Consider the following 27,529-nt stretch of genomic DNA (forward strand, 5'->3'; position numbering starts at 1 on the left):
ACAGAGAACAGAGTAGTGGTTACCAGAGGGGAAGGAAGATGAGGGTAGGGTGCATAGATAAGGGGGTCAGCTATATGGTGACAAATGGAATTTAAAGTTTGGTGGTGAGCATGTTGTAGTGTTCACAGACATCAAAATAAGTTGCATACACGAAACTAATATTATAAATCAATATTACCTCAATTAAAAAAACTACAATAAACAAAATTATGAGCTAAATACAGGTTAAAAGATATAATTCTAGAAGCATATTTCATTTTGGTTCAAAAGTGATCATGTTGAAAAAAGTGCTAGTAAAATTTGTGTAATGGTATCCTCTTCTTTTTACAGTCTTTTATCTTGCAGTCTTTTTCACATATATTATTCATTAACATGAGTCATGCTAAAAAATTATTAATGAAGTTTAATAACAAGGCACAGAAATGCATGTCATAATCATACATTCACTCAATGACTACAAAGTGGATATGTCTGTGTCACCACTACTGAGCTCACTAACTAAACTACTACCAATACTTTGGAAGCCTCTACCATACTGAAGCCCAATTACTACCCATTTTCTCATCCCAAATGTAGTAATTCATAATACCTTATGTTTGCCTACTTTCATCATATAAACTGAATCTTCATTATGTATCCTTTTATTCCTAGCTTCCCTTATACAGTTTTATTTATGAGATAAACCCAACTTGTTATTCAAAGTCATAATTCTTATATCTTATTGCTAGGTGGTATTTCATTGCACACAGGGATCACGCTGCTTATCTTTTCTATTGTCCATGACTACTTGTATTTTTTCCATTATTTGACTTTTAGAAACATATTTTGAACATTCTTGTAGGCATTATTTATACATATACATATCTGGGGGTATATATTTGGAAATGAAATTGTTGGGTCATACTGTGTACATATTGTTTAACCATTGAAAATACTGCCAAAGCATTCTCCAAAGCGTGTAATACACACAAAAATTATACACCATAAGCATCACAAGAGAATTACCACTGTTCCACTTCCTATTTCATTTTGTATTGCCCCTCTTCAATTTTTGGCAATCTGGTATGCATGTAGAGGTAGCTAATTGCTGTTTTAATATGCATTTCCCTCATGACTAATGAAGCTGGGCACTTTTTCACCAATTAATGACTTTTGGCTACAAGCCTATGTGAAACTGCTATTCTCATTCCACACCAATTTTTCCTTTTGGTTGTGTCTTTTTCTCATTGTTTGTGAGAATATGTCAGTTACATATATTGCAGATATATTTTCCCCATATACTTATTGCTAACAGAATTCATATTGTTCTTATTTTCTCCAATATTAAACATCATTACTCTAAGATTCATATTTGAAAATTCAATTATTTGAATCCTTTATAGGTCTGATTCTATTGCCCAATAAAGAACATTCAGAGGGAAGTAGGAAAAGGCTAAACAGTTAAACTCTGACTCTGGATCCTGAGGAGAAGAGATTACAAAGAAATGGAAACAAAGAAGAGAAAAAGGACAAAACAGTGGGATGTTTTTTATTCTTTAACAAACATATTCGAAAGAACACAAAACCACAAAGTCATGACGATAAATATGAATGAGTACAGTTGGGGTCTGAGTGAGTCTTTTACTGGGACTACACCATTTTGGATTATTCTGCCTACAGACCACACCCTTCATCCCCTTGCTGCAACTTGTGAAGTGAAAGTACATGTCCCTTTGGTGGGGATGGGGTGGAGATTATACTTAGACATAGAGTACACATATTTATGGTTTAGTTTGCTCCATTATGTCAAAGATCCTGGAGGAAATTGGTAAGGCCTTTTGCCAGAAGCAAGAGAAGTTGAGAAAAGAAGACTATGTATTTTTGAGCTTTTTTGTACCAAGAGTTTCTGGACTTTGTTGGCCTATTGCATTCCCCACTGATCTGATCAAATTAGTATGGTTAACAAACAACGAAGATAGATGTAGGGGAAAATATATATATTTTCCCCCTACTCTTCCTCAGAACTTTGTTAGACAAACTAATGCCTTGAAAAGCCTGGAAATGATTGACCCCTCTAGTGCAATTTTGACCGGATTGAGAATGATTCTGGCTGCTTAATTACAGACAGCTCTCCCTGCTCTCATCACTCCTCTTGCTGATATGGCCTGTTCAATATAGAAATTAAAATAGGCATTATCAGGAGAAAAGGCATTTAGCTATCTTATAATGCTGCTGCTGCTGCTAAGTTGCTTCAGTCGTGTTCGACTCTGTGCGACCCCATAGATGGCAGCCCACCAGGCTCCCGCGTCCCTGGGATTCTCCAGGCAAGAACACTGGAGTGGGTTGCCATTTCCTTCTCCAATGCATGAAAGTGAAAAGTGAAAGTGAAGTCACTCAGTCGTGTCCGACTCTTCGCGACCCCATGGACTGCAGCCTACCAGGCTCCTCTGTCCATGGGATTTTCTAGCAAGAGTACTGGAGTGGGGTGACTATGTCCAATAAAGTGATCATTTGTGAAATTGTAGTTGTCTATGGTTTAAAATAGTTGTTTCTCAGGGAGAAAATAAGTATTAATTTCATGTAGAAGTGTCTCAGTGGGTGTAAAGTATAAATTATAGAAATAACTGGGTTCTCTTTGGAGATTTTTATGGTCTTCACAGAAAAAAAAATATACATACACATACATTGAAACATGCATGTTTATCTACCAACAGTTTAATTTGGGGAAGTTTGAGAATTATAGAGAAAAAATATAATGATAACAAGGAATTGACATATCCCATACCACTTCTCCCATTAACATGTAACATAAGAGTAAAACAGTACTGAAACATTGTTAAAGCCCATGTTTTATCCAAATATATTCAGTTTTTGTATTAAAAAATATAAAAACTTCTACCATAAATTCTAATCAATTATCCAACAACTTTTTATTGAACTACAATCTATTATTAAGAACTACACTTCCCTCATTTATATTACCCATATTCGAACACATTATTGTCTTCCTGGCCCTATGGCCCATGGCAATGAACAAGCTGGTAAACTTGTCTCTTTTGCTGCTCATAAAGATCAACATGCTCTATTAAAAAATAATGCTGGCTCATTACATCAAATTTAGAGAATTCCATACCAGAATGCTAAAAAAAAGCATTAATAATTGCTTTACTTGTAGGCCCCTATATCTTTGACCCATTACATAAGATATCAGTCCTCAAAGATTACAGCCCCCTAATGAACTATGGCAAATGGATGTAACTCATTGCCCTGAACTTTCTTCCTCTTCCTTCTTACATGTCTTGATCAATATAGATTCTTCTTTTATATGGGCCACACCTCTCCAAGGTGAAGCTACACAATATGTTATAACCCACCTGTTAGCTTGCTTTGCAGTAATGGGAACACCTAATTCTATAAAAACAGACAATAGCCCTGCCTATATTTCTAGGCAATTCAAACGATTTTTACATTCATTCTCTATTAAACAGATTACAGGCATTTCTTATAATCCACAAACACAAGACATAGTTAAACAAACACATCACACACTGAAACTACAAATAAAAAAATTTAAAAAGGGGGAATATACAGGAACACTTCTATCTTCCTTATCCAGAGCAGACTTTACTAGATTCCAATGCAATATATTCTTTAAGTCGCTGGGACTTTCCAGGCAAGAATACTGGAGTGGGTTGCCATTTCCCTCTCCAATGCATGAAAATGAAAAGTGAAAGTGAAGTCACTCAGTCGTGCCTGACTCTTAGCGACCCCGTGGACTGCAGCCTACCAGGCTTCTCCATCCACGGGATTTTCCAGGCAAGAGTACTGGAGTGGGGTGACATTGCCTTCTCCACTTTAAGCCTATAACTATTGTTAATACAGCTTTATTTGTTTTAATTTTTTTAAATTTACCACAAGGAGATATTTTGACAAAAGAAGAAAATCATTGCAAGGCACTGAAGGACACCTCCCTTCCTCTGCCCATTTGGTATCAAGACGGGTTGACTAAACAATAGAAATCTGGAAAAAATTAATATTACAGGGAAAAGTTGTATTTCTCCAGATGGATCCAACGAAATCAGTTGTCGCCCTCTTCAGAAGATTGGCTCCAGGGGAGCCACCAACATTCAAGATAGAGAAGAAACAGCGAAATCCCCAGGAGGAGGAATTTTCAGTACAAGCCATGGCGGCTTTAAAAATTTCCAAGAAATGCCACACTCAACGTCATCGGCCTTATGATCTCCCTACTTGGGGATGGATAAAAACCCTTACTAATCAAGCTGAAAATCTGGTTTCTCAACAGGAAATGCCTCGGAATCCTGAAAAATATTTTTGTTGCTATGCTTGCTTTGCTTGCTTTTGCTTCCCCCGCTCAGGCTGACTTGATTAATCACACTTATTGGGCTTATATACCTAACCCCCCTTTATTGTAGGTTGTAGAATAGACAGATATAGGACCAGTCATGTACAACTAATGACTCAACACATATGCCCCCTCCTTGGAGCTTGGAGGGGCCCTCTCATCCTTAAGAAGAAGGAAGACGAATTACCATTTCTGTAGGCTATGAAATCCTTCCTTTATGCATGCCCAGCAAAATTATGTATTAATGTTAGCCGACAAACGTGGGCTTTCATCCTGCCTCCAAAAAAAGAACTTCGGCACATTGCTTGGACTGTTTACTGCCCCGTCCTTTTATGAAAACCATGTCAATACTACCAAAACTCTAGGAAAAGGACATAAGTTGAAACATAAGGGGTTTACTTATAAGGACTTTAAATATACTCCTGTTTATTGGGATAGATGTCAAGCTAAGTCAGGAAAATTAATATTTGTGACCAATTACACCATTGTTGATTGGGGACCCCATGGTATATGGCTATCTAACTGCTCAGATGATAATAATATTACTATATGTGATTATGTTACTCAAGTAGCATAGAAGATTACCAACAGTTAAATGAAACACTTCCATGACAAAGGACTTCTTGGCTGGCTTGATGGCGAAATGGCACCTTGTCGCCTTCACATCGTCCTCAATAAATGAATTGGGCCTGAACAATGGGACATCTGAAAACTTGCTGCAAGTACTGAAAAACTTGGAACCTGGACCAGATATTTCACAGGGACCAGTCATAGTCATAGTAATAATTCCTTCCATTATATTTCACAGAGACTAGTCATAGTCATAGTAATGATTCCTTCCATTATAATCATATATTTTGTACAAGCTTATGTTCCCCTCCCTTTTGTTATATCCAGAGAAAACTTACAATTTAATAGACTTTACATTCTATGACCTGTATAAATTGCATATTGTATACTTGTCTTAATTCCTCTGTTTCTCTAAAAAATGAATCCCTTTTGATCCTTCGACCTCAATGTAGTCTATGGTTGCCAGTAGATCTCCAACGCCCTGGAAAAAGGGTCCCATGGCAGGACTTGCTTCCCAGTTACTCATTGAATTACTTCGATGATCTAAGCGATTCATTGGATGGTTAATTCTTGGCATTTTGGGGTTATAGCCATTTGCACCACTGCTGCTTTCACAGACATTGCTTTACAAACTTCAATTCAAACACAAAACTTTATTCAAAATTGGACTAAAGATGCTCATACTATGTAGGCCACTCAGGCTCAGACAGATGAAGAAGTTCAGGATAAAATTCAGAAATTAAAAACAGCCATCCGATGGGTTGGAGATCAATTAATAGATTTACAAAAACAAATATTATTAAATTGTGATTGGAATTCTCAATTCTACTCAATTTGAATCAAATCCTGTTTGATTCAACCATAGTGCTTACAGTTGGGAACAAATCAAATTTCATCTGTGAGATATACATAATAACGCTTCCTTAAATGTACAATTGTTGCAAAAGAAAATTTTTGAAACCTTCTCTAAGAGTCTACCCTCTTCCAACTATTTGGAAACCTTAGCTTAACAGCTAACTGATCAATTATCTGGGCTGGACCCTCGAGGATGGTTTCAAAACATTACACATAGTATTGGATCTGGAACTCTAATGCTGATAATTGTCCTGGTGATTATATTTGTAGTATACCGATGCCTTTCAAATAAAATTGGTCAAACTAAAATTGGTCAGGACCTTCTTCACAAAAGTATCTACAGTGACCCCCAATTGTGAAAAAATAAAAAAGGGAGAATTGTCAGGGGATGCTCAGCTTTAAGGCATCCAATATGTTAATCTTTTCTTTTGTGTGCCATTTCTCAAGAATTCTCTATTCCTTATCAGTTTCTGGAAAACAGGAACAAGCAGAGCTGCATGCAGTTCTCAGGACTGAGACCATGAGAAGGGGCACCTGCTTAGATTCCTTTCAGTGACTCCCTTCAGTGACTCCCTTCAGTGACCTTACTTAAATGTAATCTATTCAGTTATGCCCCTCTTACTCAGGATATGGAATGCTTTATGGCCCTTTGAAGATTGTTATTTGCTTGGCTTTGTTTTTGCTCTTTTTTTTTTTTTTTTTTTTTTTACTGCCTAAAGCTGCCTTGTATGAAGATATATAAACATGCATTTCTACAAATAAAGCACTCTTGTTTCACTGGAGACTTGGGTCCCCTGCATCCCTCTTCTCATTGACTCCAGTCCCCAGGTCCCGGTCTACAAAGACTATGACACTTATTGACATGAGCTTGAGCAAACTCCAGGAGATAGTGAACAACAGGGAAGCCTGGCGTGCTGCAGTCCATGTGGTTGCAAAGAGTTGGAAAAGACTGAGTGACTGAACAACAACAACAGTTACTCATTTACTTGTTAAATTCCAGTATACATATACAGTAGGATCAAAATTGTTAATCCATACTCCTATGGGAAATAACCATCAAGTGTAGTAAAGTGTTTATTGTAACTTCTTTTACATTGCATACAGAACCCACTCATTTCCAAAGTTACTTGGGCCAGCACATCCATCTAGCCCCTTCAGTGAAATACTTTCACACTTGTAATACAGATAGGTTGTTTTGTCACATTCTGCATTCTATCCTGAAATACCTTAACCTTCTAAATGAATTTATATTTGTGTTTGTTAATGCCCTTTGTGCCATAAAGCAGAAGTCCCCAGATCTGGGCCAAGGCCTGTTAGGAACCAGGCTGCCCAGCAGGAGGTGAGCAGCAGGCAAGAGAACCCAGCTTCATCTGCCACCAATCCCCCCTCCCCCACTGCTCGCATTACTGCTAGAGTCACACCTCTTACCTTTGTCCACGGAAAAACTGTCTTCCTTGAAACTAGTCCCTGGTGCCAAAAGGGTTGAGGACCACTACTATAAAGAACTATGGGCTTTGACATATCAAAATATATATAACAGTTTTACCACCTTATGAAATCACTTCCGCTATACCTAATTTTCCCTCGAACAGCCTGTAAACCACTCATCTTTCACCATCTCTACAGTTTTACTATTTTTCAGACTATCATATAATTGGAATCATACACTCTGAACTTCTTTCAAACAGGCTGCTTTCACATAGCAATATGCATGCAAAACTATCTATATCTTTTTGTGCTCTGATAGCTCACTTATTATATTGTTGAATAATATTATTTTGTATGGATGTACCACAGTTCATCAATTCACTTATTAAAGGGTACCTTGGTTGTTTCTAGTGTCAGTGATCAATAAATAAAGCTGCTATAAGCATGAGCTTTTGTGAGAGTGCAAATTTTCAGATCTGTTGGGTGAATACCTAGGAGCAAGACTGCTGTGTTGTATGCTAAGATTATATTTAGTTCTGTAAGAAATAGTTCATTTTCTTCCAAATTGATTTTTTAATCATTTTATTCCCACCAACAATGAGTGAGTGGGAATGAGCAACATTGAGTGCTGCTCTGCATCCTTCTCAGCAGCAGAATTTGCTGTGGGTTGAATTGTGTCCCCTAAAGGAGAGTTGTTGGAACTCATGGCAAAAGATTATGTAGGTTAGATATTTAGAATGACACAATTCACACTGTGCTTATTGCTGAGTGATCTTGGACAAAACCGAATATATTTTTCTTGATTTATTAGAGGGGCATTGCACATTAGTTCTTGTTTATTTGCTAAGTCATGTATGACTCTTCTGCCAGTCCATGGACTGTAGTCCGTCAGCCTCCTCTGTCTATGGGATTTCCCAGGCAGGAATACTGGAGTAGGTTGCAATTTCCTTCTCTCGGAGATATTCCTGACCCGGGGATTGAACCTGTATGTCCTGCTTGGCAGGCAGATTCTTTACCACTGAGACACCTGGGAAGTCTACAAGTTAGTTCTTATCCCATTCTGAATACATTTACAATTCTTTGTTGCAGGGGAGGTGTGATTTTTAACAGCTATCTTAATAGTAAGGCACTTTTGGAAAATACAATAATTAACCTGATCTAAACTGGCTTGACAAATTGAATGAGTCTAACCCAGGTATCACAGATGGCACTGAATCAAGGCTTGGGGAAAGTAAGTTCAATTTGGGGATTTTGTTTAAGGCAGCAAACACGGAAAAATCCTGCTCAAACCAGATCTCTAAATGAATTAAATATTGACTATTATAAAATATATTCACCAAGTTATAAATGATATCTTCCTCTGACAGGTTTAGGGGCTTAAGAGCCACAACATGTTCATTCCAAGTTAGATATATGTAATGTAGACAGGTTTAGAGATTTGTGTTATAAATTGATTAATGAAGCTTACTGAAATAGTGATATAAAATAAGGAAAGTTTAGATAATGTTTTCATATTAATAATACACTTGGTTTGAGAACAGTTTGAAACTGAAGAGATCTGTTGCTGAAGCTGTCCTAAACAAGGATTGGGCTGTGACTGTATTTAAGGCTTTTGATTAAGTACAAGTTTGATATTAGTGCATCTAAATGAAGGAAGGTATTCTTGACATTGGCATTACTTCTGTATTTGCACTTCCAATGGAGTGCTCCCTGATTTATTTGGTCCCTGTATCATTTTTTGCTTCTTTGTCTTTTGCCCTCTCTCCCAACTACATAGTTTTATTTTCTATTTAACTTAGACTTTTTTTATTAGACTTAAAAAAAAAAAAAAAACCTTGGAAATCTGCGCAGTGATAAGCTACAGTGGTAATTCCATTTAAAGGTTTGTTGTACTAACTAGTACAGATAGATTGATATTTTATTGGACTTTGCAATGGACTTTGTAAAGTCAACAGTTCCTGCTTTAGTACTGGGTACAATGACAAATTAAATACTAACATTTACAGATTATTTTGTTAGGCTTTCCATTACACAACAATACTCTTACCCCTTACTCAACATCAAGGTAAATTCATGATCCAGGATAGTTGCTGAATCTCCAGCCATGATGCCAAATTGACATATTGTGAAAAGAAATCAATAAAGGCCAAATTGGAAAACTCCAAGGTAAATGGCTTGCCTTTAAATACCCTTAAGGAAAGTGACATACAACACTAACTGTTAAATCTTACACTGGAATTTAGTCACATGACCACATCTCATTTCAAAGGAAAGCTAAAAAATACAATAATTTATTCTGGGTGGCAGCACAATAAGCTAAAAATAGAATTTTATTCACTGAAGAAAAGGGATAGATATCTCTTGATGGATTTAATTTCTCATTCAAATTTTATACAAATATAGACATATATAAAGTGATCTTGAAAGGAAAATGAACAGAGAACACTGTACAAAAACTATTTATAAAATTTACAGGCAAAATAAATTATATAGGATGCTGTAAGTATCCTCTCCCAAAGAAAGTACTGATGTTCTGACTTCACTAAAATCTCTTGAAATCAATAAGAAAAAGATGACAAATTCAATAGAGAAAATGATAAGGCTATGAATTCACAAAGATGACTAGATGACCAAAATATATAAAGAGATGCTCAATATCATTAACAGCCAGAAAATTCGAGTTAAAATAATTATGGGTACATATCCAAAATGATGTTTCTATAAAGGTACTTAGTGTTGTTTGCAGAAGGAAATGACAGCCCATTCCAATATTCTTGCCTAGAAAATTCCATGGACAGCAGAGCCTGATGGGCTACATTCCACCGAGTTGTAAAGAGTTGACATGACTGAGTGACTAACACACACTTTTTAATTATGTAAGTGGTATCATACTAAATATCTTATTTTAATCAATCAACAGAGTTTATTGGCCTTATCCCTCTTAATAAAGATCATCCATTTCATTTTTGCTGATCATTCCACTGTTTAAGCTGCTTCTGAATTATTACAAATAATACTAAAGTCAACAGCTATATAATTTCTGATAGTTTTATATACAGCCAAATGTTTGCTATACATTATTTATGAATTTTATTTAAGTATATCTGCTTTGTTTTTATACTCCCATCATTAAAATACAAACATTCATATTTTTCCCTGCACACTCAATATTGCTTGACATATCTCACTTTCTATGAATAGAACCTATAATTGTTTTTTGTTCTCTACCACATCCTTGCTTTTGTTTTCCTGGTTACTCATTCTTTCAAGTACAGTATCTCTATTAGGGAACAGAAGGTTAAAGTGTAGACTTACATTGTTATACTTTCTTTCTCTCTAGGATATTGACACAAGTCCAGGTAACCTATTCTGCTGTCAGATATATCAAAGAGATATTTTTTATAGCCAGCCATTATGATTCTTCATGCAGAGGAGTCTTTATAATATAAGCAATTTCACTGTAGCTGGAAGCAGAAGTCAGTATTTATGCATGCTTTTTTCTTTACATACCAAAAATCTATTTTCACTCTCTTAAAGAGAGAAACTGATTCATGGGAAAGAATGGACAAGACAGGGAAGGAAAAGGAATCAAGAATAAGGAACAAAAGTAAATCAGTAATGCTGAATACTTCAGAGTATGCAGGATTGGAATATTTTGGTTCTTAAAAAGCAAAACCCACTTCAAGCTAATTTAAGTAAAAAAATATTCTTTGCAAGAGGACAGAAGAGATCATGGAATATGTAGAAAACTCAAGGACAAGAAGAAATCAAGGATACTGACAGAGAAAACCCAGTTGGAATCTAAAACTTCATTTTTCTATAGATCATTGCACTGACTCTTATAGAGTTTTCAAAGGCTCAAAACAGAATATTATACGGGTTGACCTTAATTCACAATGTGATTGAGATGGCAGACAACCAGAAAATGATCTTTAATGAAAATCCATGCATATGTCCTTCATAATTTTAGATGTGCAAGCAAAATAATTTTTTAAAAACTTGTAACTCAAGTTATTCTGTATTTGAAGTTCCATTGAAAGTAACAAAAATGGTCTTGGTCATGTTGAGTTTTCAACCACTCTTTTTCCTCCCATAAAGTTTATGTTTCCAGTATAATTTAGTGGTAAAAGTTATGAACAAGTTTCAATCTTATTCTCAGTTTTGTCTAGTTTACATTCATACCCAGTGAGTTTGTCTTTGATTTCATTTTACCTCTGGCCTTAGCCTAACAAAGCAATTGTTGGCCTTTCTTTCTTCATTGTCAAATCTCCTCCAGTGCTGTCATTGACTTTGTCTGCTCATGACTTGTCCTTGGTAATTTCATGTAGTCTTTGAGATTCAGTGGTATTCACATGGTCCCATGTGAGCAAAGAAATATTTGTTCTCTACTTCTCTGAACTGAGAGTATCACTGTGCATCTATCATCTACCAGTTCAGTTCAGTCACTCAGTCGTCTCTGACTCTTTGTGACCCCATGAATTGCAGCACGCCAGGCCTCCCTGTCCATCACCAACTCCTGGAGTTCACTCAGACTCACATCCATTGAGTTGGTGATGCCATCCAGCCATCTCATCCTCTGTCATCCCCTTCTCCTCCTGCCCCCAATCCCTCCCAGCATCAGAGTCTTTCCCAATGAGTCAACTTTTTGCATAAGGTGGCCCAAGGACTGGAGTTTCAGCTTCAACATCAGTCCCTCCAAAGAACATCCAGGACTGATCTCCTTTAGAATGGACTGGTTGGACCTCCTTGCAGTCCAAGGGACTCTCAAGAGTCTTCTCCAACACCACAGTTCAAAAGCATCAATTCTTCGGCGCTCAGCTTTCTACACAGTCCAACTCTCACATCCATACATGTCTACTGGAAAAACCATAGCCTTGACTAGACGGACCTTTGTTGGCAAAGTAATGTCTCTGCTTTTCAATATGCTATCATCTATATTGCTCTGCAAACTACCACCTTATATTCTCTCCTGACTTTCTGTGGGTTACGTTCACAGAGTAAGTAAAGAAGTTACTTCTAATTCTATGTCCATTCTGAAAGTTTTATCAAGCCCTACTATACTAAGATAATGATACATGCATGCAGCTAAGTCACTTTACTAGTGTCTGACTCTTTGTGACCCTATGGACTGTAGCTCACCAGACTCCTTTGTCCATAGGGTTATTCATGCAAGTATACTTGAGTGGGTTGTCATTCTCTTCTTTAGGGAATCTTTCCAACCCAGGGATTGCACCCACGTCTCTTACATCTCCTGCATTGGCAGGCAGGTCCTTTATCACTTGGCTTTCTTGATAGTTCAGTTGGTAAAGAATCCACCTGCAATTCAGGAGACCCCAGTTTGATTCCTTGGTTGGGAAGATCTGCTGGAGAAGGGATAGGCTACCCACTTCAGTATTCTTGGGCTTCCTTTGTGGCTCAGCTGGTAAAGAATCCGCCTACAATGTGGGAGACCTAGGTTCAATCCCTGGTTTGGGAAGATCCCCTAGAGAAGGGAAAGGTTACCCACTACAGTATTCTAGCCTGGAGAATTTTCTGGACTGTAAAGTCCATGTGTTCACAAAGAATCCAACAAGACTAACTAACTTTAACACACTCACTTATCACTAGTGCTAACTGGGAAGCCCAAGATAATAATAGTTATTATAATTAATCTACCTAATAAACATAATAGCTCAAAATGATAAAAATAATCTTTAAATATTGATTGATTCAAATTTTCTTGGATGAAACGTATTTGGCAGAATGCTATATGCAGGTCAGGAAGCAAGAGTTAGAAATGGACATGGAACAACGACAGGTTCCAAATAGGAAAAGGAGTATGCCAAGGCTGTATATTGTCACCCTGCTTATTTAACCAATAGGCAGAGTACATCATGAGAAACACTGGGCTGGTAGAAGCACAAGCTTGAATCAAGATTGCCGGGAGAAATATCAATAACCTCAGATATGCAGAGGACACCACCCTTATGGCAGAAAGTGAAGAGGAACTAAAAAGCCTCTTGATGAAAGTGAAAGTGGAGAGTGAAAAAGTTGGCTTAAAGCTCAACATTCAGAAAACGAAGATCATGGCATCTGGTCCCATCACTTCATGGGAAATAGATGGGGAAACAGTGTCAGCCTTTATTTTTTGGGCTCCAAAATCACTGCAGATGGTGATTGCAGCCATGAAATTAAAAGACTCTTACTCCTTGGAAGGAAAGTTATGACCAACCTAGATAGCATATTCAAAAGCATAGAGGTTACCTTGCCAACAAAAGTCCATCTAGTCAAGGCTATGGTTTTTCCAGTGGTCATGTATGGATGTGAGAGTTGGACTGTGAAGAAAGCTGAGCACTGAAGAATTGATGCTTTTGAACTGTGGTGTTGGAGAAGATTCTTGAGAGTCCCTTGGACTGCAAGGAGATCCAACCAGTCCATTCTGAAGGAGATCAGCCCTGGGATTTCTTTGGAAGGAATGATGCTAAAGCTGAAACTCCAGTACTGTGGCCACCTCATGCGAAGAGTTGACTGATTGGAAAAGACTCTGATGCTGGGAGGGATTGGGGGCAGGAGGAGAAGGGGACAACAGAGGATGAGATGGCTGGATGACATCACTGACTCGATGGACATGAGTCTGAGTGAACTCCGGGAGTTGGTGATGGACAGGGAGGCCTGGCATGCTGCGATTCATGGGGTCGCAAAGAGTCGGACACAACTGAGCAACTGAACTGAACTGAACTGAACTGATTAAGCAAAGGGAAATACAGATTTCTTAGCATTAAGATAAATATTTCAATCTAAGAAGTATACCTAAAAAGACAGGGTCATAAAATATGATCATTAGATATTATCTTAAAGTTATAGCTTATCTAGAAATTATTACTTATTGGAAAAAGAAGGGAATATTCAGTAACCGTATATATCCTACAGACATATCAGTATGGATCTGTCTTTCAACTGAACTGGTAAGTCTTTCAATCATGCTTATAACCTCAGGTTTATACGAAGACACTATGAATATTGGAAATAAATGATCCAACACATAACTATAAAAACCTGTAACATTGCAAGGAAGAGTAGTTTTAAATGGTATATGTGTGAGAGAGAAATTTTATTTGCCCAACATGAAAGAGTCAGACATGACTGAGCGATTATGCACATACCACAAGATTGGGCATGCGGGAAAAGAAGTGAAAAGAAATAGTGTTATCTTTTGAAACATTAATCAATATGTATTGTTTTTCTCTTCCCCATTTCAGTTCTAGCCTCTGCCAATATCATGCTTTGCTGTCTTCATCTTTTCATCCTTTTATTAATCCAGAATTATCTGATTCTTGCCCTAGAAAAGATGATTTCAGGGAAAAAAAAAAAACTGACAAATTAAGAACTCTGTCTTTTCTTTTTTAAATATTTAGTTCCTAGTGAAAATAGGAGGGAATTTGTCCCAAGCATAAGAGAATATACATAATACAGTAGAAATTATCTGCCCACCCACAGCCCCAGGATAGGGCTTTCTCCGTGGAGGAATGAGAGTTATATTAGAGAAATGCACATGAATGACAAGTGGATTCTTAATACAATCATCCTAGAGATGTCTCCATTTTTGACAAGCAAGTCCCAGCCCCGACGTTGGATGACAGACAAAACTTTCAGGAAGGGATCCAAGAGCAAAGGAGTTTTAGCTTATATTCTGGAGAGAAATTTAAAAAGAGAATTACCATGGAGACTTTTTTAAAGTGTCAGCACAATGTGTCTAGGCAAAGTGAGTCACAGGTAACCTCACAGTGTTGCTATCTACTCAAAGTAATGTAGAGAATATACCTATGTCTAACAAAAAAAAAGTACCAAGAACTTTACCAAGCTGCTATTTTTTTTAACGTTTGATATATTTAATAAATGTGGCAGACAATGGGTAGCTATTCAGAAAAACATTTATTTGCCCTGGGAATATGAATAGATTAGGTTTTATAGCTTTTCCTATAACTATGTGTTGGTGGGTATTTAGTTCTAGATAGTGGAGTATGCATTAGTCATGTATGGATGTGAGAGTTGGGCTATAAAAAGGTTGAATGCTGAAGAATTGATGCTTTCATACTGGTGCTGCAGAAGACTCTTGAGAGTCCCTCGGACTGCAATGAGATCAAAGCAGTCAACCCTAAAGGAGATCAACCCTGATTATTCATTGAAAGGACTGGTACTGAAGCTAAAGCTCCGATTTGGCCACCTTATGCGAAGAGCTGACTCATTGGAAAAGACCCTGATGCTGTGAAAGATTGAAGGCAAAAAGAAAAGTAGGCAGCAGAGGATGGGATGGTTGGATGGCATCACTGATTCACTGAACATGAGTTTTAGCAAACTCCAGGAGATAGTGAAGGACAGTGAAGGCCGGTGTTGTGCAGTTCATAGAGTCACAAAGAGTTGGACACAACTTAAAAGACTGAACAACAAGTGGAATATGCATACAAGTAATATGCATACTGTTGGGCCTGACCAATACAAAACCTCCCATGTGCTAGTCTCCATTTATTCTTCCATTATACATGATAATGAACAAGATACTTTCTAATAAAATTATAGTGCACATTGAACAGCACATGTTTAGGATGGAAAAGTTTTAAGATAGAAGGGATCCAGATATTGAATGATTATTTATAAGAGAGTTGTCGGTTAATTAGCAACTCTCTTTGAATAAGGATGGAAGAAAACATGTATCACTTCAATGATCAGTATGTAATATTCTCTATGCTAGAATCCTATATGGTGTGTCCCCCTCTGCCAGTGTGTTAGAGACTGTGATGGAATTGCAGCTATGCATTGAACAGTGAAAGGAAGAAATTTTAACAGCTATGTCTTTGAATCTTTTGAAAGATCACCATACAAATTAATTATATTAATTTCAAGTTAATATAAGGAAAAATAAACTTAAAAAAAAATTTAGCCATTATATAATTTGGAGTATATTTTTAGAGAAAACTGTAGCACCTTAACTAACATAAATGATTTTGTCTTTAAGGTAATTTATTTAGAGATTTCAAAATTTTAATTTTATCAGCAAACTCAGACATGGTCATGTATTTTATTCTTCCAGCCTTCTTCCAAATATCCTATAGCTATCCAGGAAATGTAAGCCACTTTGCTGCTGCTGCTGGTAAGTCGCTTCCTTCGTGTCCAACTCTGTACGATCCCATAGACAGCAGCCCACCAGGCTCCTCTGTCCCTGGGATTCTCCAGGCAAGATACTGGAGTGGGTTGCCATTTCCTCCTCCAATGCAGGCATGCATGCTAAGTCACTTCAGTTGTGCCCGACTCTGTGCAGTTAAGTTCAAAACACAGAAAATTTACTCCGAACTGGAAAGAATCCCTAACATACCGAGTACCATTTCATCCCTCCTCCATACAAAACTTCCTCAACAATAAGAACACAATCTCACAAATAACTGAATTCAAAAATATAGGAGCAATACCAAGATTATTATAACCAAAATGGAATAAACAAATGTTATATTTGTTGCATGAGCACATTCATCAGAAATCAATGTTGCAATAAGCTAAATTTTTAATTAAAATGAAAAACTCTGACCTGATGGCCATAAATGCACATAAAAATAATTAACTCAAAGTAGATATATAACATATTAGGTATATGTATGAAACAATATAAAGATGACATATGCATGGACAGGGATGAAATGATAAATAAAGTAAACCTTTCAGAGAAATGAATACCAGAGAGACAAATAACACAAAGTGCACAGACTGTGTTTGGGTGGGGGTGTGAGAGAGGAAGTGACATGAGGGATGGGTGAAGAAAAGTCACCTGAGAGGCAGAACGAAAGAAAAACTGTGGAAAAACACAAAGGGAGAGAGGTAAACACATGGACATGAAACAGCACTGAAAGAGGAAATAAGAAAAATCTTGCCTAGTTTAAAAGATTATGCTGTGAAGATTGAAATGACTCCCTGTGTTCCAGAGGAATTAAAAAAAATGAAAACCTGTAAGATCTAGCCTCATAAATTACAGGAACTCAAAAATGAGAATGAAGGCTTTGGGCACTATGGAAATAGAACAGGATAGTTATAATGGTAAAATATCAATAATAATAATAATAATAATAATAATATTGCCATCATCATTATTAGTATTATTAAAAAGTGCTAATCATAAGCTCTGCAACATATTTTCTACATCAATCCCCAAAATGGAGAAGAAAAAACAACTGTGGCTAAAGAATTAACTACCCAGGCGAATTGTCCTTCAAGCATAAGGATAATAGGTGCAATTTAAACAATTCGGCAAATGTAGTTTCCATAAAACCTTCTTAAATGTTGAATTCTATGCAACTGATAACTGAACAGAGAAAATATTTAAATCTATAGTTAGATTAAAATGATATTGGCAATTATTAATATAAAATAAAATGGTAATATAAAACTCTCAATATGAAAATTACTAATCAAAGCTATCAGTAAAAATAAAACAGAATAAAAAATTCACGTATTACAATTTCATCATTCTTTAAATATAAAAAAGTCACATCAATAACACAAGTAATAAATATATAAAGAATTATCAAGGTATAGAAGCAAATTTTAAGCCAGCATTAAACTGATTCCTATTATCTGCTATAATAAGTATTTTTTTCCTTCTCTCCAAACTTTCTGACACTTTCTAATTCTTTCCTCCACCTAAAGAATATAAGGTTCAGTATTTCAGTATATAATCAGTATATAACTAGGTTATATACTTTAGAGATTTGGGGTTCCAACTGTATTTAATGTATCAGTGAAATTCTGAAGAGTAATATTCTTATGATTTCAGAAGAATCTATCCAAGATCTTTTTCAGTGGTCCCATTTATTTAATCAGTAAAGCAAAAGATATGTGTGAATATAGGCACAGACACCATGGACAGCAACTTGGAAATGTCTGTTATTAATATATTCAAATCTGTCATGCCCCATAAAGCATGAAATAATATGTTAGATTCAGTATATTTTGTAACAGAAAAGTATGTAAGTAAGCTAACTGTTCCTCAGAGACAGAGTAAATATACTTAGTTTATTAATGCATAACACTAAAAAGTAGCCATCAAGATAAAAACATGGAAATAAATTTATCCAACAGTAATAAACATTAAAATTATAGAGTGAAAAGAGTAAATTAATAATTAATGGAGATGAAACTATTTAAAATAATAAACCACAGAAAATTCAATAAATCAGAATAAGTACAGGAATAAGATAGCAAATATAACAGAGAAAATCATTTAAAAAAGAACAAAACAAATTCTGTAGATGAGGCATTTAATAAATAAAATGAAAAATGCAGCAGAGATCATCAGCAGCACAGCAGAGCAAGTAGAAGACAGAAAAAGTCATCTGGAGAACAGGGACTTTGAACTAACCCAATCAGAGGAGAACAAGGAAAAAATAATGAAAAGGAGAAAAGAAAGACTACATGTAGTCTTTGTATATCAAATATACAAATATTAAAATAATCAGGGTCCCAGAAGGAGAAGAGTGGAGAAGTGGACACAATGGCTTACATTCAAGTTCTCATCTCATTCTCTACTTTTGGTGAGAGGCCAGGGAAATAAGATGCTGACTAAGTCTGACTTTTGTGGTAGATGCAGCAGTCTTTTTTATGAAGATTCATGGTAGAGAATTTTGTTCTATTTTGGGGGGGTTTAATTATCATCTCCATACATTTGCCTTGATATCTTTCCTTACTACAGTCTCTCATCTCTATGGCTTTGGATATATTTGGAGACATTAAATTTCAAATTCAACCAAACAAACAAGAAAATATTTATTCCTAAAAATATAGAACCAATAAAATATTTGTGCAAAGAAAGATTAGGGTTATAAACTTTGATACTGGAAATTCCACAATAAATATACTGAACTCACATTTAAGATATTTTTAACATTGCCTCACTTAATCATCTTTATTTCTGCAAATAGTATCTTTATCTTGCTAGACCTTTTGGGCTGAACAAGAAAAACCACTGGCTTACTTGTTCTCTATATTTAATTTCACTAAGTCTGGACTCATCGTTTTTCCCTTCTAATATCTTTCATATTTATTCCTTCTTTCTATTCCTATGATCATGCCCTAGTACAGATAGTTATGCTTTTATGGTTGAACTAACACTCATTGAATTGAGTCCTTGCTTTCAAACATTTGCTTTTTATACTATATTCTCTGTAGCATAAACATATTCATTTTGGGAAAATATTCTATTGATATATCATGGTATAAAAATATGTCTCTTCAGTAATTTCAATTTAAGATTTGTTGTTAAATTATAGTATAAATTACTCCATGATGGAAACGATTAATTTCAGAATTCATAAAATACATTAATCTTGAGTGTGTTGTATTTATTAAAAATTTTCCCCATTTAGAGTATATATAACTTCCTTTAGTAGACTGGTCAAAAAATAGTGTTCAAAATCAAATGATTTTTAAGAACATTTCAGTGAAATTACTATGTTGAAAGCACCTACATGAAGAACTATATCATGTCTTTAAGAAGTATTTAGATTATCCTCATTTTTCTTCATAATAAATCACAGTTATGAAGCAATACAAAATGACTCCTCCAATACTAAAAAGAAAGAATGGCTGTGCTTTATCATATAAACCCATCCCAAAATGAACATATTTATCCTAAGATTACATATACAAAAGCATGGAAAAACGCTTTTTCATACACTTTATACAAAAAGAATACTTCTTTGTTGGTCCTAAGGTAGCAAAGCAGGAAGACTCCAAGCTCACGTCTTCTCATGGGTCTATGCTATGCTTGATTTAGCTATAAATGTCCATCTATTTTTCCCTCTATCCATCCATCAATTCATCTGTTCTTACTCATTTCAAAGTAAGTTGTAGACATTAGTTCATGTCCCCCTCCCCTAATACCTGTGTCCTGCATATCCTTAAACTTGATTTTAGTTATAAAATCTGGATGTTTTTACATAAGTTTAATTTTTTTTTCAATTTGCAGGAGGCTTGAAAATTTTCATAATATGGCATGGAAAAGTGTCAAGAGTGTTATTTTGAAAGAAATCTATTTATACCTTCAACTTTCTCTTTTGGAATCCCGAGTGACATTTTTAATAAGCTTATTAAGAACAATTAAAGAATATCTGAATTTTGAGATTTCTCTGTAGAATGAATTTGAGTATCACATTTTCAGCAAAAACTATTTCCAGTTGTTTCACATTGAGATATATTATGAATGGGGCAGGAATACAATCCTATATATACAATTTATTTTTCCAATGGCATTTACATATAGTCTCAGTCTTTCCATTGTTTCCCTAAGTGCTTAAAGAATGTTATAAATACTGGTTTTCTTTAGCAGTGTTGTGCCTTATTCTAATCCAACTGTTAGTCATACTCTACCACTTTTTGTTGCATCTACTAGCAGTATAGAATTATATTAATAATTATATTATCGAGCACCAAAATCATGTATTAAATAAATGAATGAACAAGGGAATGAATGTGGGACATTTCTTATGCCCCTTTTGTTTTCCCTGTACAACCATAAAGCTATTACTTCTTTTTCCTGGCATTCTTCTACTCCTTATGCCAGACTTTCTAAGGACCTCTTCAGTAAATTTTCAAACCTAGACATTACTCATCACTCCCAATGCCCTTTACCTGGATGGTATTTTGATATATTAGAGTCATAATACACTTTCTATTAGATATTTCCCTCTACTAATTTTTTTTAAATTATGGATAATTCCTTGGATAATATTTTTTATATTTTATAATCATCTCCTTTCATTTGTTATGACTCATACCTCTCACCTGTCCAGCTCCATGGTTTAATTCCTTTATATTGTTATTCCACAGTTATTCTACTACAGGCCACAGGATAGCTGAAGAAACACTTCAGTACACATCACTTTGAAATCTGGAGTTTAAAAAAAATATTCTGAACTTCTGATTCAAACTAATACCAATATTTCTTGTTCTACTGAAGTTCTACTTGTTCTATTGAAGTACACCACTTAGCCCTTATTTTAAAATTGTATTGATACTTCTTTCAACACAAACACAGCAGACAACTCTGGTTCCCTTTCCAAGCTTTGTTTTCTGCTACAAATTCAACACAGCATTCACATTGTCATGATATTGTCCTCTAAGCCTTGCCATCTGAAATCAGGTATTGTATTGCCCTCATCTTCTTTCCCAGCTATCATTTTTGTAACAATAAAGTGGAGTTGGTGATTGAGAGGTAATTAATGATTTGATGATATATATCAATTGATGGGCCTGGTATTAGGGCTGAAATTAAGCTGATTTCTCAAGTTCAGATGATATACATAGGGTCAGAGGGTACATATGTAAGAGTTTGTTTCCATACACAAAGTTGGTGACTTCCCCACTTTCCAATTTCAAGATTCTATTCTTTTTCTAAGACCAATTTACATATGTAGACAAAATAGTCTAGTGGACAATAGTCATCTCTTTTGTAGTTATTACTGGCACCCCACTCCAGTACTCTTGCCTGGAAAATCCCATGGACAGAGAAGCCTGGTAGGCTGCAGTCCATGGGGTCGCTAGGAGTCGGACATGACTGAGCCACTTCACTTTCACTTTTCACTTTCATGCATTGGGAGAAGGAAATGGCAACCCACTCCAGTGTTCTTGCCTGAAGAATCCCAGGGATGGGGGAACCTGGTCGGCTGCCATCTCTGGGGTCGCACAGAGTCGGACACGACTGAAGCAACTTAGCAGCAGCCTCTAAATAAGCAGATATGATTATGAAATATTAACAGAATGATTCCTAACCTCTCTCCTGTTTTTCCTATAATGTGGTCAATCAGCACACAAGTAAATGGGGGAATAATAGGGGTAGCTAATTAAATTTGTACCTAGAGCTCAGGCTGGCTATCATTAAGTGTATACATAGGGAAGTACTTCTGCAATATCACTTGTAATTCTCTTTGAATTTCTTACTTCTCTTTCTTCATGCTGACCACTTTTTGCTCATCTCTTCAGATCTTCTTATTGAGTTTCTTATTCATCTAAGACCCAAAGAAAGATGTTATCTCTATCTAAAATCATCTTTTGACTTTTCTAGTTTAGTAGATCTTCTCTACATCTTCAGATACCAATCTGTATATTTTATTTTTATCTTACTTAATTTTACTTAATATGGTATGTTATAATTATCTCTTCATGCATCTACATGTGTAGCATATCATAATCCAAAATTATATTTATGCTATGATTAGATTCTCTACTACTTACTCCTGTTACTACCAAACCACTGGAAATTTCAATGAACATTTACATTTACAGATATTAGCTCCATGACTTATTATCCCAGTTAATGTTCTAAGTGAAATTATGATGTATATAGTTTTATTACTTCATTTCACAAGTAAGGCTGAGTCATAGAAGTATAGCATTCTACCCATGAATGTACAATAAATGTCCACTGAGTTTTTAGTTTTGCTGTATCTGAAACTACAATGTATGGTCAAATTTTTCTCTTGCAGTGTTAGGGAATGAGAACTAGTTAGACTTAGTGTATGAGAATCAGGTATTAATCAGGAAATATGGCAGAATGTCTACACCTCTCTATCCTCAGAAAAGTAGCATATTTGAAAAATAAGCTTTGTATAATAAAAAAATTAAAATTGGAAAGCACTCAAATTATGAGTTCAAGATCAAGAACTATTTTCCAAAAATCAATGTAATTTAGCATTTTGGGAAGGTGTATAAAATCTAAAAGCTAGCACAAACTGTTTGAAACTATTTTCAAAAATTTATATTTCTCTGTTATGATTCTTTAAAGTTCTAATATTTTAAAGCATTAGTTGCATATGTCTTGACATCTTAAAATTAATAGTATCATTGTTTTGTAAAATGTCATTTTATTTAATTAGTTAACTTAATGGCTCTCTGCTAGTTAATCCAATTTCTTTTTAATTACAAATGCTAAAAATAATGTAGTGACTTTATTTGTTTGGAAACATAGTTAAAAACAAAATTTCCTCTAATCTCAGAAAACCTCTCCAACAAGCAGAAGATAATGAAATAATTTTATTATTGAACAAGCATTGAAGCAGATTGTAATGTACACCACAGATAATGTGCTAAGAGATTTTTAAAGAAAGAAATCTTTACATACACATTCTCAAGAAAAACAATAATTAGCCCTCGAGTAAGAGAACTTTAAGTTTACTTGGAATTGTGGTTGAGACAGGAGGTAGATGTCCTTCCCACCCCACTCCAGGGTAAGAAGGTGGAGGTCATTCCCTGTGGACAGAAATTCCAACATTATCAATAGTGGGACAATTGAGAGAAAACTGAGGCCTGACCAGATAAAAGGTAGAAGACCACATATTTCTCATTCTCAAAGTCAAGGAGACCTTCCCAACTAGAGAGTTCCTTGGAAGTTGAAAGGGGAGTGATGTCAAGATTGGTCACAGGTTTCCTTGCTGGAATCCATCTTGGCTGAGAGATGCATGTTCACACATGGGAGGATCATGAGTAAACAAGTATGGGACTTAGAACCAAGCAAGTCCAAATGACTGGCCAAAGGAAACCCAGAAGAAATGCCCCATAAAAGTGATTCAAACTCTCATGAGGGCACAACACTCTGAGTCTGCCAGAGTGTCTATATGCATGTACTGTACTTTTTTCCCTTCTAATAAATGCTTTACTAGTTTCACTACTTTCTGACTTTATTGGAATTCTTTCCTGCAAAGTCAAAAGGCCAGGGGCTTGTCACTGACCACTGGTCTAGTGGCTAGGATTCAGCTCTCTCACTGCCACAATCCAACCTCAATCTCTGGCCTGGAATCAAAATGCTGCTTCAAGCTGCTGCAGGCTGAGGCCACTTGAGATCAGGGTGACATCTGAGTCAGTTATTTGGTTTCACACCAATGAAAAAATAAACTTCTCACAGATCTATGACAAGAGGCAGTTCTGCAACTTGGCATCCATGGGCTAGGCTCCTATCCACAAGAGAACCTTGGACATAGGAGTGCTGTCTATCTCAGAGAAATGATTTACAGGTCCTTGAAAAAGGCATTCTTGGGTCTTAAAGCTGGCAAGAGGCTTAATTAGCTTTTAAAAGACTATACATTTCAAGGAGATGAGAAAATTAACAATTACAAGTTTTCTAAAGTAAAGGGTCTAAGAAAAGAGAGAGAGGAAATATCCCTTATTTTAAACAAGGAGAATTCAACTTACTATTTTCAATTTGTATTTGTCCTTACTTTTATTAAACAGATGTCCAAATATGGTAAAGTTAGCAGCAGTACTGAAAGTGAAAGTGAAATTGCTCAGTCATGTCCAACTCTTTCCTACCTCATGGACTGTAGCCTACCAGGTTCCTCCATCCATGGGGTTTTCCAGGCAAGAGTACTGGAGTGGGTTGCCATTTACTAAGGCAAGTCAAATGAAGGCAGATCACATTGTTAATAAGAAAAAAAAAAAATTAGTGTCCTCAATTCATGTGATTGCTATCAACACTTACACAGTATACTAGAAAAGCACTTGAATCTTCAGTTAAGTCAGCTTGTCCACATGAAAACCATTGAAATAAACTCTTGCATGATTTTTGATGAGTATTTGGTGCATGTTCCTCAGGAATAATAAACTGATTTGAAATTTCATTTGTAAAATGCTCTGTCACTACCATTTTAGCATTGATCATACTATAATTACCTAATTAAAACTAGGTAAGTAAATTGACCATATCAAATGCCTGGAACATTGTAAATCTGAGTAGACTAGAAACCTGTTGTTGATATGACCAATAAAATTAACCTGCATACAGAAGAAAACAATATTCAATGAGCCTTAAATTAAGAAATCATTTGAAAAGGTCTTTAATTTCTGTATGGTTTATATTTCATGGTTAATTTAGCTTAATTTATTATTTTAAACCAGGTTTATTTTCATACCCGTGTGTTTCTACTTGATAAAATGCTGTAATATGATCATGGCAATAAAAATAAAGCCTATGATTTCCTTTTATAATCCTCAAATTAGCAAAGATGCACATAAACCCGCCATACGCTGTGCACTATTTCAGCTAGCAATAAAGATTTACTTGTCAGTTGGTACTCAGTCAGTAATGAAAAAGGCTGCCTGGGTAATGCTGTTATCAGGAGATTTGAAAAACCCCAAATGCTGGATCTAATACTGCATTAATGGAGGGATAGCAAACATGTGATAGGTAAGCTAGGCAACCAGGCATTTAATACAAGGAAGGTATAACAGTACAAAATACAGATAATTTCCAAAAGTGTATAAAGCATATCAAAGAACTTCTAAGTTCCAATCCACATGTAAGAAGCTTGTGTTCCCTCCAAATAAGTAAAAAGCAAATCAGACTGAAAAGTCTACAGCCCTTCTATGATCCATAAGAGGTGAAAACACAGGGTGAATGCTGCTCTCAAGACTAGAAGACAGGGGAATCCAGGGAGTCATGGCTTACCTTATTGGAGCGAAGATTCATGAGCAGAAACCTCCATGGAACCAGACCCAAGGCAGCAAAAGCTGAACTGCAATTGAAGAATTGCTACATACTCAATGTAAACAATTCTTAGAGATAAAAACTTCAAGGGGACTCAGAGAAGAGCCTCCACATTCTGTGAGATTTACCTCCAGGAGTTCAATAGATTCGCACAATAAATACTGGAGAAAAGTCCGTTCCTACTTCTGGCAGAGGAAGGAGAGAAGAAACTATTTTGAAAGACAAGGGAGCATTCTGTTTTCCTTAACAAGGCTGGTGATCAGGTGAAACTAGTGAACCAGAGCCTAACCTGCTGCAGTATATCAGAGCCATTAGGCTGGGGGAGGAGAAATGCCCAATTCCCACCCACTCTACCTGTCTTCTCCCACTTGAGGAGAAAGAAAGAGAAAACTCAAGAACATCTGTGAATTTCACAGAACAGAGGGATGAGGGCTCACTGAAAGACTGTGACCTAATCATTGGACTGCAGATGCTTCCCATCTCCTGGATGGTCACCACATCACTACTGGCTGATTTACAGCAGTTCTTTTCACCCAGTGCATCATTTCTCTGTGCACATGTGCTCGGTCATGTTGACTCTTTGCAACCCCATGGACTGTAGCCCACCAAGCTCCTCTGTCTGCGAAATTTTCCAGACAAGAACACTGGAGTGGGTTGCCATTTCCTCCTCCAGGGGATCTTCCCAACCCAGGGACTGACACTTTAAAGCTAAAAACCAAAGAGAATAAAGATTGAAAAAAATTAGAAGAGCACATTCCAGGCCTATGGGACTAAAAACAAAATAATGTGTGTCTAATGGGAATACTAAAAGGAAGTGAAAGAGAAAAAAGAAATATTTGAAATAATAACACGTGAGAATTTCCCAAATTAATGTCAGACACGAAACCAAAGATCCAGGAAGTACAGAGAAAACCAAACAGTAAAACTGCCAAAAAAATATACCTAGGCATATAATTTTCATACTACAAAAAAAATAAATAAGTAAAACGGGAAAAATCCCTTACTTGTAGAGCAATAAAGATTTGAATTACATCCAGCATATCCTCAGAAGCCATGCAATCAAAAAGAGAATTAAGTGAAATATTTAATGTTGGGGGGAAAAAAAGAAAAACTACCAACATAGAATTGTGTGCCTTGCAAAAAATGAAGTGAAAATGTTAGTCACTCAGTTGTGTCCAACTTTGTGTGACCCCACGGACTGTAGCCTGCCAGGATCCTCTGTCCATAGTATTCTCCAGGCAAGACTATAGGAGTGGGTAACCATTGGGAATCTTCCTTATCCAGGGATCAAACCCAGGTCTCCAGCATTGCAGCCCGATTCTTTACCATGTGAGCCGCCAGGGAAATCCATGTTCTGCAAAATTATCCTTTAAATGTTAAGGAGAAAAAAAAATTTTTTTGCCAGTATTCCTGTTTTGGAAGAAATATTAAAAGAAGTTCCTTAGGGGAAAAAAAAATCTGAAGTTCTTTAGAGAGAAGGAAAATAATATATGTCAGAAACTCCAATCAACATAAAAAAGGAAGAGTACTAAAGAAGGAATAAGTGAGGTAAAATTTTAAGTATATATATTTTTACTTTTAATTGACCTAACAAACAATCCGTTCAGTTCAGTTCAGTTCAGTTCAGTAGCTCAGTTGTGTCCGACTCTTTGTGACCCCATGAATCGCAGCACGCCAGGCCTCCCTGTCCATCACCAACTCCCGGAGTGCACTCAGACTCACGTCCATCCAGTCAGGGATGCCATCCAGCCACATCATCCTCTGTTGTCCCCTTCTCCTCCTGCCCCCAATCCCTCCCAGCATCAGAGTCTTTTCCAACGAGTCAACTCTTCGCATGA

General features: G+C 36.1%; 1 long non-coding RNA gene across 2 annotated transcripts in view; it reads right to left on the minus strand.

Annotated features, from left to right (window-relative positions):
- Positions 1-26,752, minus strand: part of LOC129626941 (uncharacterized) — a 111,907-nt gene extending 85,155 nt beyond the window's left edge. Inside the window, exons 1-3 of one of the 2 annotated variants that reach the window (XR_008702318.1) lie at positions 25,653-26,752; positions 24,518-24,594; positions 23,242-23,461 (exon numbers count right to left, since the gene is read on the minus strand). This is a non-coding gene — a long non-coding RNA (uncharacterized LOC129626941). Of the gene's footprint in view, positions 1-23,241; positions 23,462-24,517; positions 24,595-25,652 lie in introns of those variants that run through there. The other variant, XR_008702319.1, reaches the window with a different exon arrangement.
- Positions 26,753-27,529: the final 777 nt, after the last annotated feature.

This window comes from Bubalus kerabau, chromosome 14 (genome assembly GCF_029407905.1).
Source record: "Bubalus kerabau isolate K-KA32 ecotype Philippines breed swamp buffalo chromosome 14, PCC_UOA_SB_1v2, whole genome shotgun sequence".
NCBI lineage: Eukaryota > Metazoa > Chordata > Mammalia > Artiodactyla > Bovidae > Bubalus > Bubalus kerabau.